This window comes from Chiloscyllium plagiosum, unplaced genomic scaffold (assembly GCF_037043375.1).
Source record: "Chiloscyllium plagiosum isolate Xiang-an unplaced genomic scaffold, Cpla_swu_hap1 HiC_scaffold_4, whole genome shotgun sequence".
NCBI lineage: Eukaryota > Metazoa > Chordata > Chondrichthyes > Orectolobiformes > Hemiscylliidae > Chiloscyllium > Chiloscyllium plagiosum.
In genome coordinates this window covers 531,461-552,631 of record NW_028270142.1, presented here as the reverse complement: position 1 = coordinate 552,631, position 21,171 = coordinate 531,461, and the positions used below count along the sequence as shown (strand labels likewise).

The following is a 21,171-nucleotide window of genomic DNA, read 5'->3' as shown; positions in this document are numbered from 1 at the left end:
TTGATTGTGCTGATGGTGCTATATAAATATAAATTATTGTGTCCTCAGCTAATACTGGAAGGCCATCATCAGGAATGTGCAGGCAAGTTTGTTTGTACCTAATGGTATTTTTTCTTACTCTCTGTAATATTCTATTACGTTTCATTTTGTTCACCTTTAAAGTGAAACTCATTTTAATGAAATTGACTAAGTACACACCAGATTTAAGTATTTCATCATATGATTTGGAGACCTGCATTTAGTATGTTGTATTGATATATTCCTGGCTTAGAACATTGGCACATACATCACAAGACTGAAAATCCCGAGGGATTCTGAGATGTCTCTGACTGCTGTTTCCACCAATGTTAATGGATTTGTTGAAGTTGTCTAAATTCAAGGGCAACTGCCTGCTTCACCTTTCCTGCAGAAGTTAGGATGTGTCCTCTCAATGTATTTTGCAGGGAGGGAAGGTCTCAAAATTATTTTAAAGTGTAGAATCTTTCTTCAAAGATTAAGTTGTAATCATGTCTGACACCATTGAATCTTCTGTCCACCATTTGGTAGATGGATTTGACTTTATTCTGGATTAATGGTGCTGGAAGAGCACAGCAGTTCAGCAGCATGTATCTTTGCAGGAAGAGTAAAATGTCTGAGCTGTGGAGCTTCACTTTGGCCCAATTTCCTCTATTACTTAAATTTCGATCTATTTGCTGTGAGTTCACTGCACACGAGTTGGGATTGTTACATTTGAAATACACACAATATCTCAATACAGAAAATGAATGTGAGCTCAGAGTGCAGAAAGAACATTAGAGTTACATCATTTAACAAAACACTGACAGAACTGTGGATACTGGAAATCAGAAACAAAGCAGAGATGGCACACCTCTGGAGCAGGTGGGACTTGTATCTGGATCTTCTGGCCCAAGGGTAGGCACACAATCACACATACACCATCGCAAACAACCTGGCCACCTGTTAGTTTTTGCTGAATTGGACAGTGGCTTCAAATGTAAGTGCTTGGTTACGGATCAGTACGTTGAAGATGCTTAACATTTGTTTTAGGCAGCAGCATGTGCATCACCAGGAGAGACTGGCCTGAGAGTTTGCATCCAGAAATACTATGTTCAGAGCACTTATCTGTACTTTTCAATCTTAATTCCTTCAGTGCTTTAGAAAAAGTGATATTCCTCTTCCATTCAAATTTAACACAGACAAGTATGAAGTCATTTATTTTATTTGGAACAATGAGGAGGGACAGTAGAAAATAAAGAACACTATTCTAAAGGGCATTGAAGATGGAAAGGCAGGTTAAAAGTGGTTAATAAATCATACAGGATGCACTTTACCTCTTCCTGTCAGACAGTGGTTAGCATCGTGGCGATCAGCTCTAGGTTAAACAGAACGTGGTATGGGTTAGGAATCTACTTTGACAGAATCGTCACAGTGCAAAAGCAAGCCATTTGTCCCATTGAGCCTATATCATTCTTCTGCCATTTCTCCATATCCTTGTGCATCATTCCCAGCCAATGCCATCTCCAATGCCTCAATTGAACTTGCCTCCATCATATTTCTACACAGTATATTCTATTCCCTAATTACTCACTAAGTGAAAAAAGATTCTTATATTGCTCTTGCTTCATTTGCAGATTATTTTAAATCTATGACCTCTCACTATTTTATGAGTGGGGACAGATTCTCCCTAGCTGCTCTAATCAAGCCACCATGATTTTGCAAAACCTCTAACACATTTCTACTCAGCCTTCATCTCTCCAGGGAGAACAGACCTCACTTCTTCGATCTATCCTCTTCACTGAAGCTTCTCAAACCTGGAACCTGTAAATTGCTTCTGTCTTCATATCTTACCTAAAATATGGCACCATAAATGGCGCAATCCTCCAGCTAGGATGATAACCTCTGATGTACTTGTTGCAGATGAAGACAGCAAGTTGAGACAGTGTAAGGTTTGCTTGCCTCTGTGTCCTTTGGGCTCTCTTGTCAGCCAATGGAGCATTCTAGCTCACCCTGCCACTTACAATACCTCTCCAGACTGTTAGCCTGCAAAGAAGTGACTGTTTCCCAGTTGAGTGAGTTAATGTGTGCCATCTTTATCGCTCACTGCAAGTATCCTTGTAGCAAAGGTATGGATAGCCATCATGTCACTACCCAGGGGCCAGTTCTCCATAGAGAAGCCATTTGAGTATATTGCTGTCACGTGGACAAGGAGTGTGGCTGACCCAATGCAGATTTAGTGGTTAGCAATTAATATATTCTGATGAAATTAACACAGTCCAGGATCTCTGAGTTGATAATGTTACCCTGGCAAGATATCCCAAAGATTCAACAGATATGTCTGAGACAGCAAAGTCTTTCAGTATTTTCTCCTGACTAGAAAAAGCTGTCCAGGTCCCAGCCCTGTATAAGGGTGCACTAAACCAACAGGCTTGGTCCTCTCACAGTTTGTCAGGCAACATCTGAGGAGCAGGAAAATCAACGTTTCAGGCAAAAGTCCTTCATCAGGAATCAGCTTTTGCCCAAACCGTCGATTTTCCTGCTCCTCAGATGCTGCCTGACCTGCTGTGCTTTTCCAGTACTATACTCTTGACTCTAATCTCCAGCATCTGCAGTCCTCACTTTCACCTGGTCTCACAGTTTGTTGATTGTGTTGCTGTTATTCCATGCACTCAGCTTGAAGACAATGGCTGCAGCTTTTGCAACGTGTATGTTGATTTTAGCATCAAGTGACATCTTGCTCGGGAACGTTGAGCCTGGATATGGGGAGTAATCAATGCCCTCCAGCACCACATTATCAAAACTGATTGACAGCAGTATGGCAACATCCTGGAACATGGTATTTATCTTCCTGATACTGAACTCATTACAATCCTGAAAGATTCTGTCTGTTTGCTGCTGACAATGTTCCTGAGTACAAAATGTTAATGTAATCTGAGTGCAGAAACCCTCAGAAGAGGACTTGATGCACTTTTGTCCTGGCTCTGATGTGGACAAACCTTTCTATCAGTCCTAGGATGCGAGTAAAAGCACTCTATAGTTTAAAGTAAGTGATAGCAACTAAGATAAGAATAAGCCAAAGAGTCCTGATGTTCCAGTTAACCAATCAAGGAACTGATGCCTTCTTTCTTGTTCATTGAGAGTGTGGTGCTGGAAAAGCACACCTAATGAAGGACATATGCCCGAAACATCGATTCTCGTGCTCCTCAGATACTGCCTGACCTGCTGTGCTTTTCCAGCAACACACTCTCGACTCTGATCTCCAGCATCTGCAGTCCTCACTTTCTCCTTTTATCTTCTTGTTAGATTGTTTTACTGCTCTGATGGATAAAGTCCACTTGCTGGGCAGTGATTCTAAACTTCAAGCATCCATTGAAGCAGGTGGATGGTGATAGGTCAAGGATGGCCCTAGATGAGATGGCTGACCAATGGGGTGCGTTTGTCCCTCCTTTCATTAGAGATAGCTCCAGCTCATTCCTTGTGCCAAACGAGATAGACCTGTTACTCTCTCTCATATTGTTTTAATGGTCTACAGTGAAATTGATGTGTCCTATTCAGAATTGACAGAAACTCTGGCTGATCAAACGTCAGGGGCATGTCTGAACTTCCTCAGTTGGGTTCAAACAAATGCATAGCATTATGTCTTGGTTTGGTTGCAAAGCTGCTGCAACAATTACATATTTAGACTTTGGTCTTCCTTTGGGCTCCACTCCAGATGTTTTTTGCAGGGAAACTCTCTCACCCTTCAAATCACCCAAACTAATGACAAAGCAATGGAGCTATTTGCACACAGCTGGGAATTTAGTTCACTAAACCTTGGTTCAGTCTTAGGTGGAGTATTATGTCCAGGTCTGAGATTGATGTTGTGGAAGGATGTGGAAACATGAGAGAGAGTACAGAAAAGATTCATGAGAGTGGTATCAGAGATGAGAACCTTTAGGTACATTGTTAGATTGGAGAAGCTAAGGCTGCTGTCATTGGGAAGAGGAGACTAGCAGGAAGGTTAAAAGAAGTGTCCCCAGTCATTGTTTCTGGACAGAAATGGAGAAATTGTTTCCATTGGCAGAAGATGCCAATTTAAGGTGATTGGTGAAAGAAACAATGGAAACATCTCTTTGTACGAAAAATGAGGATCTGGAATACACTTCCTGAGAGTCAGGGTAGCATAGTGGCTCAATGGTTAGCACTGCTGCCTCACAGTACCAGGGACCTGGGTTCAATTACCACCTTGGGCTACTGCCTGTATGGGGTTTACACATTCTCCCTGTGTCTTCGTGTCTGGTTTCCTCTGGGTGGTCTGGTTTCCTCCCACAATGTAATGATGTGCAGGTCAGGTGAACTGGCCATGCTAAATTGCCCACAGTGTTAGGTGCATTAGTCAGGGGTAAATGTGGGGAATGGGTCTGGGTGGGTTACTCAGTGTAGACTTGATTGGCCCAAGGGTCTGTTTCCATACTGTAGGGAATCTAATTTAAAATTTAATCGAGGTATTTGAAGAAGAATTAGATCATGGAGAGCCGAAGGGTCTGGTCCCATGCTGTAATTTTTTTTTGTTCTTTGTTCTACCATTATCCAAGGAGAGAATTTGTAGTATTATGGCAAATAGGCAGGGAATTGGAATTGAAATTGGGTGGGTTGCTGGTGCATAGAGCTGGCACAGACAGGATGGGCCAAATGATCTTCTTCTGTAACCATGCTATGATGCTATAAATCAATTTTGGCTCTGTGTCCCAACCTATTCAAGTCCTGGGAAAAAATTGCACTTAATCACAAACCTATGCTGTGCAAAGTATGATGGTCCAAAGATCTATTACAAAGTAGTTTCTTATTATGTTTGACAGGCTTCTTTCATTAAATTGATTCCATCTTTGCTCTTCGGTAATGGCTAGCATTTCTCCTTCCTGTTTGTGCTAACATATTGGCACACACATGTGTCTGAAATTTCTGCAACAATACCCCGGGCATCTGCCATAACGACAGCAAAGGATTGGTGGAAATAGCAGAGAAATGCTGATACGATTGCTCTACATTTTATCATAAAAGTTGCCAAGGTAGATCAGGAGCAGTTCTGATTAAGACTTATGGGATCAGGAGGCACAAGCCAATTTGTAAATTTAACATTGGGCTAAAGTGTTTATGTTAACCGACATGGAGAATCATGCTAATGAATAAATATCCTGTGATCATTAACCAGAATGAAATAAACAAGTTGTTTTATTAGTGAGAATATTGCAGTCTATTCCAAACCAGAAAGGCAACTAACAGAAATATGATCTAGTAACTTAAACAGGTCAAAGGACATGTAACACTCAAAATATTGCTGCATCATTACTTCCAGATCAATTTCAGACAACAGACTCTATTTTAACATGTTCTAATGCTAAACAAAATTCTTTTTATTTCTGGCGTAAGCATGATATGGATGGTGCCAAAACTACAAAAATGAAATGCAAATGCAGATTGTGTCATTATATTTGAGGTTGTGCTGTCAAGGTACAATTTCCATCTCACTATTTATTACAAATTCAAAATTTAGTTAACATAAACAAAATGTTGCGATAATCATATGAGCAATGGGACTCTTGTCCTCTTCAAAATAGGAGATCATTACAGCAAACATTCTTTTTTGATTTCCTTCATGTTCATTTCCTCCTTGAAATCACACCATGTTCAAATCTCAAGACTCTTCAGATTGTTTCCCATTGTAACTATTTTGGCAAAATTTCAGGGCGATGCAGCTCTTTATTTCAGTCAGTCTCCTCTACCCCAATAACATTATAAAAGCCAAACATAACATAATAACTGAGTTTATCTTCTCTTGATGAAGTTTATTTTTATAGATCTTGATTTTCACATTGATTTCTCAATTACAAAATATCTGGTAGATATTATGGCAATATGGCATGATAATATGACAGATATTTAAGAAAATTAATGACTCACAGCAGAGATCTACTCCAGTGAGGAAGAAGGATTCCAGGAAGGTCAGAGGCCAACCATGGTTAACCAGGGAAGTTCAGGGCAACATCAGACTGATAAGAGAAAAACATGTAATACGGCAAAGATTAGTTGTAAACCAAAGGTTTGGGAAAGTTTTTAAAACCAGCAAAAGATGACCAAAACAATAAAGAACTTTGAAGGTAAGCTTACGAATAATATCAAGACAAACAGCAAAACTTCTTTAACTATATAAAAATGAAAAGAGAGAAACCGATTGAACATAGGCCCCTTCCAGTTCTGACTAAGACTTATGGGATGAGGAGGCACAAACCAATTTGTAAATTTAACATTGGGCTAAAGTGTTTATGTTAACCAACATGGAGAATCATGCTAATGAATAAATATCCTGTGATCATTAATCAGAATGAAATAAACTAATTGTTTTATTAGTGAGAATATTGCAGTCTATTCCAAACCAGAAAGGCAACTAAGAGAAATATGATCTAGTAACTTAAACAGGTCAAGGGCAAGTAATAATGGGGAACCAGGAAATAAGCTGAGTAAATACTTTACATCCCTGTTCACAGTAGAAGATACTAGTAGATCCCAAAATTACTAAATGTTCAAGGGACAAAAAAAGGAGAGCAAATAAATACAATAATTATCATTAAAGAAAAATTACTCAGGAAACTGATTGGAATAAAGACTGACACATCTCCAGACCTGATGGGATGAATGCTAAAATATTAAAAGAAGTACATGTATTTGGAAAGGCAAGGACCGATTAAGGACTGTCAACATGGCTTTGTGCGTGGGAAATCATGTCTCACAAACTTGATTGAGTTTTTTGAAGAAGTAACAAAGAGAATTGATGAGGGCAGAGCAGTAGATGTGATCTATATGAACTTCAAGGTTCCCCATGGAAGACTGATTAGCAAGGTTTGATCTCATGGAATACAGGGAGAACTAGCCATTTGGATACAGAACTGGCTCAAAGGTAGAAGACAGAGGGTGGTGGTGGAGGATTGTTTTTCAGACTGGAGGCCTGTGACCAGTGGAGTGCCACAAGGATCGGTGCTGGGTCCTCTACTTTTTGTCATTTACATAAATGATTTGGATGCGAGCATAAGAGGTACAGTTAGTAAGTTTGCAGATGATACCACAATTGGAGGTGTAGTGGACCGGGAAGAGGGTTACCTCAGATTACAACAGGATCTGGACCAGATGGGCCAATGGGCTGAGAAGTAGCAGATGGAGTTTAATTCAGATAAATGCGAGGTACTGCACTTTGGGAAAGCAAATCTTAGCAGGACTTATACACTTAATGGTAAGGTCCTAGGGAGTGTTGCTGAACAAAGAGAGTGCAGGTTCATAGCTCCTTGAAAGTGGAGTCTCAGGTAGATAAGATAATGAAGAAGGCGTTTGGTATGCTTTCCTTTATTGGTCAGAGTATTGAATACAGGAGTCGGGAGGTCATGTTGCGGCTATACAGGACATTGGTTAGGCCACTGTTGGAATAATGCGTGCAAATCTGGTCTCCTTCCTGTCAGAAAGATGTTGTGAAACTTGAAAGGGTTCAGAAAAGATTTACAAGGATGTTGCCAGGGTTGGAGGATCTGAGCTACAGGGAGAGGCTGAACAGGCTGGGGCTGTTTTCCTTGGAGCGTTGGAGGCTGAGGGGTGACCTTATAGAGGTTTACAAAATTATGGATAGGATAAATAGATAAAGTGTTTTCCGTGGGGTGGAGGAGTCCAGAATTAGAGGGCATAGGTTTAGGGTGAGAGGGGAAAGATATAAAAGAGACCTAAGGGGCAACCTTTTCATGCAGAGGGTAGTACGTGTATGGAATGAGCTGCCAGAGGATGTGGTGGAGGCTGGTACAATTGCAACATTTAAGAGGCATTTGGATGTGTATATGAATAGGAATGGGTTTGGAGGGATATGGGCCGGGTGCTGGCAGGTGGGACTAGATTGGGTTGGGATATCTGGGCGGCATGGATGGTTTGGACTGAAGGGTCTGTTTCCATGCTGTACATCTCTATGACTCTAAGTAGTTACAGATATAATAGATCCATTGGCAGTAATTTTCCAGGAATCCTGAAATTTTTCCAGAGGATTTATACACTGCCAATGTAACACCTTTATTTAAAAAGGCAAGGGGATTAAAAAAACAGGTAACTATAAGGCAGTTTGTCTAATGTCTGTTATTAGGAAAACATTAGGATCTATTGTGAAGGGTGGAATAGCAGAGCATTTAGAAAGACATAACATGATCAAACAGAGTCAGCATGACTTCATGTAGGACAAGGCATGACAAATTTAGCAGAATGCTTGAAGGAAGTAACAAGTAAGGTAGAGAAAGGGAAATCAGTGGATGTAATATACTTGGATTTTCAATGGGCATTTCATAAGAACCATACATTAGGTTACTTACTAAGATAAACTCCCATCATTTTGGAGGTAGTTTATTAACATGAATTGGCTAATAGAGGGCAGTTGGGATAACGGGGAATTTTCAAGATGGCAACCTGTATCTGTGGCTCTGCTTTCCAAACATAAAACAAAATTATATTGAAATGTTTCTGTAATTAAACTGAGCAGCAATACAAGGAGGTGGGACAGGGAACCAGTGTATTGCATGGCCCCACCTGCTCACTGCTTCACCTTCACACCTCCAATCCCTGACACGAAGTCAAATATATATGACCACCCAAACTTAAAATGTGAACATCAAGTTGACTAATCAAAGCAAGAATTTAAACTGCTTGAATAAAATGATGGGAGGGGGATTTTCAGGGTGGGTGAAATGTGAATATTGGCCTAATGCTAAAACTAATTCCTGGAATATGGGCCCAAAGCCTCTTCCTCCTTGAACCAACAGTTTAATAAGTATATAACTTGGCTTTTCTGGTGGCAGTGCAGAATTGCCAGTGTTTATGGAAATCTGTTCTCTTCCTGTATCTCTAAGTGGATACATAACAAACTGTGTACAAGTTCTTCTATAAGAAGCATTAGAAAGATTGGCTGGAAAGACCAACTATGCATTTCACAACTTACTGCTTGTCAAGGACTGACAGAAAAAGTAACAGCCAACTGTTTTTTTCTCTAACATTGTAGCTCCTCTATCATGGCAGAAGAAAGATTGTAAGTAGACTTTAGAATTATTTCACTTGCAATCCAAAAAACAAATATAATAGTAGGTTCTAGAAATTGGGCTATTAGGAATGGAGGTTGCAATATACAATACCCTGAACCCATTGAACTGTAAGTGAACAAATGCAAAGTTGATTTGAAAATAAAATGCCATGCCTTCATTATCACTCAATCAAAGTCCTGGAACTCCACTCTCAACAATTATTTGGGTGTACCTACCCTCTTGTGGATAGCCACAGTTCAAGAAGGCATCTCACTGCCATCCTAAGAGAATTAGGAACAGGCAATCAACGCTAGTTGCGTCAGCTACACCCATACTATATGATTTTTTTTTAAGTCTGATTATCAAAGGCTCACTATTCTTCAGGCTTCATTCACCACTAGCATGACTCTTTAAACACTTCTCAGATTTTAAAGATTTCTCTTGCCTGCCGGCTCCACTTAAAGGATATCATATTTATATTTCCCTTGAGTTTCCAGTCAACTACATCTTCATACTTCACACAATGTAAATGGGTTTCTTTCTTCCCCAAGCCTGGTCTTGAAGTAACCAAACACTGAATGCTGAGAATGTCTGATGTTCTTAAAATAATTGATAACCTTAACAATGTGATTGTCAGCAGGAAGATTGAAGCATGAGGGTTAAGGTGTTGCCCAAACATGACACAGCCTTATACGTTAACAGATGAAAACTATTTCACTCATATCTGATATTCACTGAAATGGAAATAGATTATGGGGCTGATTAATATAAAGCAACATGTACATTGATGTCAAAAGTTTTAACAACATTGTATCATTGCATAAGAATATTGATTTGTGTTCACTTTTACAGGCAGAAAAGTGTGCTAAGTTGTGCAAACCTGCAGTCATCAAAGAACTGCCAGGAAATTTAAGGAGAAAGAGTCAGTTGAAACTTTTGTAGCTTTTAAGAAACATGAGGAATTGTTGAAAAAGTCATCTTTCTTCCTTTGGAATTCAAGTTCATCAGCAAGAGACAGAGAGACACACAACTAAAGCCCTGCTTGATGACTGGAGAAATTAGAAGAGTGTTTCTTTAGTACATATGAGAGTGGTTGTCCTTGGTATCACCCAGAACAGGAGAATGCACCCTGGGAGCAAGACCTGAATAGAAAAGGCCGAGTAATAGCATTATTTATAAGAATATGAAGGAGTTATGAAAGATATAATAAATAATCTCCCTCAAGGCCAGTCTGACCTTGCTTAGGCCTTTTCTTCCTTGACACTCACTGTCCAGAAATGTCGTGCACACTCTACATTAAGACCAACTCCAGCTGAATTGAAATGACGAGCAAACAACCAAAATTTCTGAATATCTAACTGTGACAGTACAAGATCCCACTATCAAAAGTCACAGCACAAAGGAAAAACTAAAGAGAAAAATGAAGGAGTTGAGGTTTAGTTGTTTAATCTTTGAAAGTTGCCACTAAGGTGGATAGAGCTTGTAAGAAGGCCTATGGTGTATTAGCGTTCATTAGCAGAGGGATTGAATTCAAAAGTCGTGAAGTGATGTTGCAGCTGTACAGGACCTTGGTTAGGCCACATTTGGAGTACTGTGTGCAGTTCTGGTCGCCTCACTTTAGGAAAGATGTGGAAGCTTTGGAGAGGGTGCAGAGAAGATTTACCAGGATGTTGCCTGGAATGGAGAATAGGTCGTACGAAGATAGGTTGAGAGTGCTAGGCCTTTTCTCATTGGAACGGCGAAGGATGAGGGGTGACTTGATAGAAGTTTATAAGATGATCAGAGGAATAGATAGAGTAGACAGTCAGAAACTTTTTCCCCGAGTGCAACAGAGTGTTACAAGGGGACATAAATTTAAGGTGAAGGGTGGAAGGTATAGGGGAGATGTCAGGGGTAGGTTCTTTACCCAGAGAGTGGTGGGGGCATGGAATGCGCTGCCTGTGGGAGTGGTAGAGTCGGAATCTTTGGTGACCTTTAAGCGACAATTGGATAGGTACATGGATGGGTGCTTAAGCTAGGACAAATGTTCGGCACAACATCGTGGGCCGAAGGGCCTGTTGTGCTGTACTGTTCTATGTTCTATGTTCTATGTTCTATGTTCTAATCCTGAAAGGCTAATGGACTTACGACAGAAAGATGAGACAATAAAAGAACTATATGTTGATGCATACTCAAAAAAGGAATCTGAGAATATTCCAGAGGGTTATTATCTGAAAGATAGAATCCTAAGACAAAAATGGAGACCACGCACGTTAGTACAGAGGAGAACTGGACAAAAGTGCACCAGATTGTAGTGCTGGTAGCATACAGACAGGAGGTGTTATAGGTAGCACATGAACTACCAGTAGGAGGTCACCCAGGTGTGTGGAAAACTCAGGCTAAGGCACAAAAACATTTTTATTGACCTGGAATGCACAAGGATGTGGTTAATGTTTGCCGTACGTGTCATCCATGCCCAATGGTAGGTAATTCAAAGGCAGTAATAAAACCAACACCTTTGTTGCCAATTCTTGCTTTTGAAGAACCTTTCACGTGGGTTATGATTGAATGTGTAGGTCCCCTCCCGAGAAGTGGGAAGTAGTACTTGTTAACCATTATGGATGTGTCTCCCAGATTTCCAGAGACAATTCCAATATGGAGTATTAAGGCAAAGAGGGTGATATAGGAGTTAGTAGCTTTCTTCACCAGGTATGGGCTACCCAGACAGATTCAAGCAGACCAAGGGTCTAATTTTACTGCTAAGCTGTTTAAGGGGGTTATGGGTAGCTTAGGCATACAGCACTTTAAATCAAGTGCATATCATCCTGAATCCCAGGGACTTGAGATAGGTGCTATCAGACCCTGAAGACCGCATTAAGAGTCAGGATTACCCAAATGATTGGGATAAAGGTATCCCATTCGTATTGTTTGCCATTAGAGATGTCCCAAATAAACCTACTCAGTTTACTCCCTTTGAGTTAATGTTTAGATATGAAGTGACAGTCCCTTTGAAATTAATTAAGGAGAAATTTACAGGACCAAAGTTGGAAATCTCACACTTGGATTACGTATCGGAGTTGAGGGAGAAATTAAATTGGGTAGGTGAGTTAGCCAGACAGCACCTGAAAAGGGCACAACATAGAATGAAGCAGGTGGCAGATAAAAACTCTGAAATTCGGACGTTTTCCCATGGGGATGAGGTAGTAGTATTGTTACCCATTGTAGGAAATCCCTTCAAAGCCATGTTGGGTGGTCCCTATCAAATTAAGAAAAAGTTGAGTCAGGTAAACTATCTGGTAAAGATGCCAGATAGAAAATACTGTATCGGGTATGTCATGTGAATATGTTGAAACCTTATTATAAAAGAGAGAAAGAACTGGAGAAACAGGTGTCAATTACTGCCCTGCAGAGTGAGGAATCAAATGTGTGGGGGACATGGTGGCACAGTGGTTAGCACTGCTGCCTCACAGCGCCAGAGACCTGGGTTCAATTCCTGCCTCAGGCAACTGACTGTGTGGAGTTTGCACATTCTCCTGTGTCTGCGTGGGTTTCCTCCGGGTGCTCCAGTTTCCTCCCACAGTCCAAAAATGTGCAGGTTAGGTGAATTGGCCATGCTAAATTTCCCATAGTGTTAGGTGAAGGGATAAATGTAGGGGAATGGGTCTGGGTGGGTTGCGCTTCTGCAGGTCGGTGTGGACTTGTTGTGCTGAAGGGCCTGTTTCCACACTGTAAGTAATCTAATCTAATCTAAATCCAGATGTTGTGGAGTTTGATGTGCCTCAAAATACATTAAACAATGAGGAAGTCCTTGAGGAGTGGGTAGGTTAGCACGCTATCTGTCTCAGGAGCAAAGAATGCAGTTGAAATGTTTGTTGCAGCAATATGAGGACATATGCAGCAATAAGATGCTATTGTGCATGAGGTAGAAGTAGGGAATGCTGTTCCGACAAAACAACCCCCCCACAGGCTTAATCCTTTCAAAGCCCTACAGAAGGAAGTAGATGAGATGCTCAACGAAGATACCATCAAACCAAGTCAAAGCGAGTGGAGTTTGTGTTAGTTCCCAAACCTGACGGGACTCAATGGCTTTGTGTGGATTATCGCAAGGCCAACGCTGTAACAAAATTGGACTCATACCCAATACCAAGATTGCAGGACTGCATAGAGAAAATTGGACACACCAGTCACATCACAAAGTTGGACTTACTGTGTGACTATTGGCAGGTACCTTTATCAGAGAAAGTGATAGAAATGTCTGTGTATGTAACCCCAAATGGCCTGTATCAATTCAAAGTGATGTCCTTTGGAATGAAGAATGCACTAGCCACATTCCAAAGACTCATGAACAAAATTGTGGCTGGATTAACAAACTGTGCAGTTTATCTGGATGATGAAGTGATCTTTACTGAATCCTGGAAAGATCACATGGTACAGTGGGCTGAGTTCTTTGAATGACTATGAGAAGCAAAACTGGTAATAAACTTAAAGAAAACAGAATTTGCGAAAGCAGAGGTGATGTTCTTGGGACATAATATTGATCATGGAAGGTTGAACCTAAGGAACGCAAAGACGAAGGCCATGGAAGAATTTCCATGACCAACCTGGAAGAAAGAGGTGCTTCCATTTTTGGGACTAAGTGGATTCTATTGGAAGCTTGTTCCAAATGTCAGCAGTGTAGTGGCACCGTTAACAGATTCACTGAAGAAGTATGCAAATTTTTGGTGGACCAAACAATGCCAGGAGGCATTTGACAATTTAAATCAGTATTAACCACCGCACCAGTTTTAGCTACACCAAACGTTTTGAAACCCTTCAAAGTTGCAATCGATGCTAGTGACATAGGAGATGGAGCCGTATTGCTACAGGAAGATGATAATAGAATTGAACGGCAGTTGGTTACTTTTCAAAGAAACTCAACACCCACCAGAGAAAATACTCCATGATCGAAAAGGAATTGAGTGTGGTACTGGTCTCACAACATGTTAATGTTATGTGATGAACAACATGTTGGAAAGGGTTGTGTACACAGATCACAATCCTCTTACCTTCTTGGAATGATTTAAAGACAAGAATATGAGAATATTTCATTGGAGTCTTATGTTATAGACTTATAATTTATAAATCGTATATGTTGCGGCTCGTAGGAATGTGATAGTCGATGCGTTATTGCGGATTTAATGAACAAAGCATAGATATGATTGAACGGATGCTGATGTTATTTATGTATGTAATTGCAGAAGTTGATATGAACTTAGATTAATGTCCAATGTATTTCATGGTTATAGGGTTAAGAATTAGAGAAAAAATAAGCTTTCTTTGCAATATGATGGTTCACTTTTTTCCTTAAGTGGGGAGGTGGTATGAAGTTGTACTTTTAAGAGAGAGTGAAAGCTGAAAGCGGGCAAGTACCTGTCATGTGACTGACTAGCAGTCACAGACTGTGCTAGAAAATGGAAAGATGCAACATTTGGCTGTAACTTAGGTACCTCAGTTGTTTTCACAGCGTTTCAAATTTAGCCAGTTTAAATTATGCCCCAAGATATCAACACCTAATTTGAATTTGGGTTTTACTGTTTTGACAACATCGATCTATTGAGATGATCCGATGTTTGGGCATAAAAAAAGCAAGCATTTTGGACAGTTAGTCAGAAAGAGCACCTCCTGTCATTGAACAACTGCTATTCATCACACTCTCTATCAAAAGTATCTTTCTCATATGAAACATCTTTGCAGCAGAGGACTGAAGACAGCCCAGGGAGATCTACAAACAGGAGAATCAATACCAGAGCCAACAGCCACTGTCTGGTTTTGAAAATTAAGTTGCTATAATTTTAATAGGGGCTTTATCGGATCAGTATATTGCTATAGAGTGGGAGGTCGATAACAAATCTTTAAAAGAAAGGAGGCTGAGAGTTGTAAATAGTTGTTGTTTAATGTTCATGTTTAATATTAAAGAATAAAATTGATATTTTTGTTAAATAATTGAATTTGGGTAGTTCTCTGTTACTCACTTTAACAGATTATGAAGCAAGGTGAGCTTTTCTGTGTGTTTGGTTTAATTAGCAGAAGAGTTTACCGTTGTTTCATAATGTTAGTAAATAGTGGAGAGGTTCTGAGGGGCCGAATGGTCTACTTCTCATCATATTCTGGTCTTCATATGTATTTGTGGTGTAAATAGAGACTTTATAGAATCCCTACAGTGCAGTAAGAGGCCATTTGGCCCTTCAAATTCACACTGACCCCCGAAACATTTCTCATCCAGAACCCCCTCCTTATCTGTGTAACCCCATATTTCTCATGGCTAATCCACCTAACCTGCACTTCTCTAGACAATAGGAGGAAACCGGAGTACCCAGAGGAAAACCACGGAGACAAGGGAGAATATGCAAACTCCATAAAGGCAGACTTGTCACCCGAGCTGGAATCAAACCTGAGTCCTGGCACTGTGAGGCAGCAGCATTAACCACTGAGCCACTGCACCACCCAAACAGGAGAGATGGAGTTTAAATTTTACCATCTACTTGGCAGGATTTGAACCCATGTTCCTACAGCATTAACCTAGTATTCTGAATTACTAGTCCAGAGACTATACCACTTTAGTGCTAGACAAACATTTTTCTGCTTACTGTGCTCATGGTATCACATTCATTTCTTGTCAACCGGGATTCATGTCACACTACAGGTGACCCCACTGCACTACACACACACACTCACACACACATACCTACAGACAGATACACACACACGCACACATTCCTACAGACACACACACACTCCTACAGACCCATACACTCACACAGATCCTCTCTCATACACAAGCTCTCTCTCATACGCTCATACATATTCTCCCACATTCTCAACCACACACACACCCTCTAACAGACTTATACCCCCTTACACTCACACACATTCACATACACACACTGTCTCACAGACACTCAAACCACCCCCTCACGCACACACCCATCCGTGCGCACGCACGCACACACACACAAACATATAAGTTTGTGGGGTGAATTTGTACTTGCAGAATTACATTTTATTTTCCTCAAAAACTGCATGAATCCATGTAAGATTCTGTAAATCCCTTTTTTAGAAATAGAATCAGTCTGAACATTGGGGCACAGACAGCCTCACACAGGGCACCTCACACCTTCAATGCATTATCTGGGCCAACATGGCACTTATTGTTAAAGTTCACTTGAGAATATAACTTCAAAAAACATTCTGGGAGTTACATATGAAACAAGTGAAACCAACATGTTCATTCTAAAAGATGAGACTTAATCAATCCAGGTCTTTTTCAGTATATTATTTCAGTTACGTCACACTGTAAACTTTCGCTGTAGATTCTGTGTCTTACAATCTTATACTCCACAATCACCTGATGAAGGTGCAGCACTCCAAAAATTAGTGCTTCCAAATAAATATGTTGGACTATTAACTGGTGTTGTGTGATTTTTAACTTTGTACACCCCAGTCCAAAAACTGCACCTCCAAACCGAGATAACGAGAAAGTTCTTCTCTTAGAGGTTGTGAGTTGTTGGAACTCCTAGTGACAGAGAGATGGTAGGGTACTGATTCCTTGTATACTGTTAATTCTCAGCTAAGATAGATAGAATCTTGATCAGTGGAGGAATCAAGGGTTATGGGGGAAGGGCAGGAAAGTGAACACGAGGAGCATCGATCAGCCATGATCCTATTGAATGGTGCATCAAAGTTTTTGGGGTTGAACAGCCTCCTCCTGTTCATATTTCTTATGGTCTTATGAAATGGATTTTCAAAAGAAGGTTGGTTTAATGACTTCACTCCTAACTCCTAACCATTCACTTATTCCTGGCATAGTCTTCAATGTGACTGTGGAGAGAGAAACAACATTAGCGTGCCAAAACTGTACTCTGATTAATATAACCGTTCTTGTGAACAGTTAGATTAGTTCGACGCTAAAAAGGAATCATATTCAAAACATCAACTCTTTCCCTGTCCACAGATGCTGCAAAAATTGCTGGGCTTGTCCAGCACTTTATTTTGATTTCAGATTTTCTGATTCCGCATATATTACTTTTATTTTCAATGTAACTGGTTTAGTTGCCTCTATTAAAGCAGCTGCAGTAATCTGGAGAAAGCACTATTCTCCTGGATAACTGGCTCACAAACAGTAATGTGCTGTCTCTGAGCTTTTCTTTATATGGAAATTGGAAGATAAAACACAAGTGAATATAACTTCCTAGAAATAGATCTGCATTGCGGTAAACTGGACTACACAGTTTCCTCCAACTTCATGATTGGCCATTTCCTCTTTGTTGGTGGTTCTGCTTTTCATTGACTTCATAAATGTTTACTCATCATTCGGGCGACTGCCTGTGTGGAGTTTGCACATTCTCCCCGTGCCTGTGCGGGTTTCCTTCCAGGTGCTCTGGTTTCCTCCCACAGTCCAAAGATGTGCAGGTTGGGTAAATTGGCCATGCTAAATTGTGTTCAGGGATATATAGGTTAGGTTAGAAGTAAATATAGGATAATAGAGTAGGGAAATGGGTCTGGGTGGATTACTCTTTGGAGGGTCGGTGTAGACTTGTTGGACCGAAGGGCCTGTTTCCACACTGTCGGGATTCTAAGATTCTATTTTATGAATCTTTGAATTACAAAAATGTACAGTCTATAAGAATAGTAATATGTTTGTCATTTTGATGATAGACTGAACAGTAGCAATCTTCCCAATTGACACATTTCCTCACCACTCCAAAACACACTTTGGAATGAATACACAGCAGATGCACTAAGAGGTGTTCAAAGTTTGGGAGAAGATTTGTAGCTCAGGTGCTCGTTGTTGTGGTTCTGTTCGCCGAACTGGAAGTTTTTGTTGCAAACGTTTCGTCCCCTGTCTAGGTGACATCCTCAGTGCTTGGGAGCCTCCTGTGAAGCGCTTCTGTGGTGTTTCCTCCGGCATTAATAGTGACCTGTCCCTGCCGCTTCCGGTTGTCAGTTTCAGCTGTGGCCGGTATATTGGGTCCAGGTCGATGTGTTTGTTGATGGAGTTTGTGGATGAGTGCCAAGCTTCTAGAAATTCCCTGGCTGTTCTTTGTTTCGCTTGCCCTATAATGGTAGTGTTGTCCCAGTCAAATTCATGTTGCTTGCCGTCTGCATGTGTGGCTACTAAGGATAGCTGGTCGTGTCGTTTCGTGGCTAGTTGATGTTCGTGGATGCGGATCGTTAGCTGTCTTCCTGTTTGTCCTATATAGTGTTTTGTGCAGTCCTTGCATGGGATTTCGTACATTACATTAGTTTTGCTCATGCTGGGTATCGGGTCCTTCGTTCTGGTGAGTTGTTGTCTGAGAGTGGCTGTTGGTTTGTGTGCTGTTATAAGTCCTAGTGGTCGCAGTAGTCTGGCTGTCATTTCAGAGATGTTCTTGATACATGAAACGTTTGCAACAAAAACTTCCAGCTCGGCGAACAGAACCACAGCAGATGAACTAAGAATGTAAAGTGCTGGAGAAACTCAGCAGGTCTGACATTATCCATAGAGAGTGAACCACAGTTAATATTTTAATTTGATGTGATTTAGAGTCATAGAGTCATAGAGATCTGCAGCATGGAAACAGACCCTTCAGTCCAACCTGTCCATTCTGACCAGATATCCCAACCCAATCTAGTCCCACCTGCCAGCAACCGGCCCATATCCCTCCAAACCCTTCCTATTCATATACCCATCCAAATGCCTCTTAAATGTTGCAATTGTACCAGCCTTCACCACATCCTCTGGCAGCTCATTCCATACACGTACTACCCTCTGCATGAAAAAGTTGCCCCTTAGGTCTCTTTTATATCTTTCCCCTCTCACTCTAAACCTATGCCCTCTAGTTCTGGACACCCCCACCCCAGGGAAAAGACTTTGCCTATTTATACTATCCATGCCTCTCCTAATTATGTAAACCTCTATAAGGTCACCCCACAGCCTCCGACGCTCCAGGGAAAACAGCCCCAGCCTGTTCAGCCTCTCCCTATAGCTCAGATCCTCCAACCCTGGCAACATCCTTGTAAATCTTTTCTGAACCGTTTCAAGTTTCACAACATCTTTCTGATAGGAAGGAGACCAGAATTGCACGCAATATTCCAACAGTGGCCTAACCAATGTCCTGTACAGCCGCAACATGACCTCCCAACTCCTGTACTCAATACTCTGACCAATAAAGGAAAGCATACAAACGCCTTCTTCACTGTCCTATCTACCTGTGACTCCACTTTCAAGGAGCTATGAACCTGCACTCCAAGGTCTCTTTGTTCAGCAACACTCCCTAGGACCTTACCATTAAGTGTATAAGTCCTGCTAAAATTTGCTTTGCCAAAGTGCAGTACCTCGCATTTATCTGAATTAAACTCCATCTGCTACTTCTCAGCCCATTGGCCCATCTGGTCCAGATCCTGTTGTAATCTGAGGTAACCATCTTCGCTGTCCACCTCCAATTTTGGTGTCTTCTGCAAACTTACTAACTGTACCTCTTGTGCTCACATCCAAATCATTTATGTAAATGACAAAAAGTAGAGGACCCAGCACCGATCCTTGTGGCACTCCACTGGTCACAGGCCTCCAGTCTGAAAAACAACCCTCCACCACCACCCTCTGTCTTATACCTTTGAGCCAGTTCTGTATCCAAATGGCTAGTTCTCCCTGTATTCCATGAGATCTAACCTTGCTAATTAGTCTCCCATGGGGAACCTTGTCAAACGCCTTACTGAAGTCCATTTAGATCACATCTACTGCTCTACCCTCATCAATCTTCTTTGTTACTTCAAAAAACTCAATCAAGTTTGTGAGATATGATTTCCCACGCACAAAGCCATGTTGGCTATCCCAAATCAGTCCTTGCCTTTCCAAATACATGTACATCCTATCCCTCAGGATTCCCTCCAACAACTTGCCCACCACCGAGGTCAGGCTCACCGGTCTATAGTTCCTTGGCTTGTCTTTACCGCCCTTCTTAAACAGTGGCACCACGTTTGCCAACCTCCAGTCTTCCGGCACCTCACCTGTGACTATCGATGATACAAATATCTCAGCAAGGGGCCCAGCAATCACTTCTTAAGCTATTGTTGTCATGTGGTACCAAGATACAGTAGAAAGTGTTATCTTACACGATTCACAGGCAGATCGTACTATATAAGTGCATCAGGATAACAGAATAGTCTGTTATGACTCTTCTGAAATGTTAACTGTTTGTCTCTCTACAGATGCTGAGCTTCTTTAGCATTTTCTGCTTTTATTTCAGACTTCCAGTATTGGTTTTCTATGGTAGATGCACCCTGATCAAAGAGCATTAATGTTCAGGATGGTATAAACTGCACTGGCCCAGTACAAGGTTGTTTGAAATTGAACTGTAACCCTTCATTATTTTCATAAGCACTGTTGGCCACATGAATTAACCAGTAATGTGATACTCATATGGGAAGCCTGCCAAAGAATAACAAGCATGCACCTCAGGTCTTTGAAATCACCTTTACTTTTGAAAGCTGATAAATTTATTCTTTATTTTCAACATGGCTTCAGTCATTTGCTTTATGAATGAATTAACTGCAGACTGGCTTGTCTAACAAATGTTCACCATGGCTGGGAACTATCCCATTACAGAGGAGAATCATGCTTTGGTGACCTTGATAGTAAGGAAGAGATGTCCCAGTCCTATAGATTATCTCCATGTCAAACTGCAGCAGACTGTTTTAACATGCATCTGCAGTGAAGAAGAGGTGCCAAAGTCAAATCTTGTCTGAATGGACAGAATGTTTCTTTCTGTTGTATTTACAATGTTATGCCAGCAGTGGAGACAGCTCCAAAGTAATACCCAGCCTGGATTTTATTGAATTACATTTATCAGCAGTTGAACCTCAAGCTCTTGAGTTCTTAATCCAATAGCATAACCACATCTGTGCTTATCATACATCAGCAACATGCTGTTCAAGAGAGAAACAAACAGGTATCATAGCTTTATCACTTTGATGTGTTGGCCTCAACCACTTTAAAATCTCAAATAGCTCTATGTACTTTAGCTGGATCTTATTATGTAACAATAGTAATATTTTACACATTTTGTGTAAAACAGTGATTTAAAGTTTAGAAGAAACAATGCAG

The 21,171-nt window shown here is 40.9% G+C and overlaps 1 protein-coding gene across 1 annotated transcript in view; it reads right to left on the bottom strand.

Moving 5' to 3' along the window:
* The window catches only part of LOC122549465 (NSFL1 cofactor p47-like), a 234,026-nt gene extending 228,066 nt beyond the window's left edge, over positions 1-5,960 (bottom strand). Inside the window, exon 1 of the mRNA XM_087985890.1 lies at positions 5,938-5,960. The gene's annotated coding sequence lies outside the window, so the exon portion shown is untranslated. The remainder of the gene's footprint in view (positions 1-5,937) is intronic.
* Positions 5,961-21,171: the final 15,211 nt, after the last annotated feature.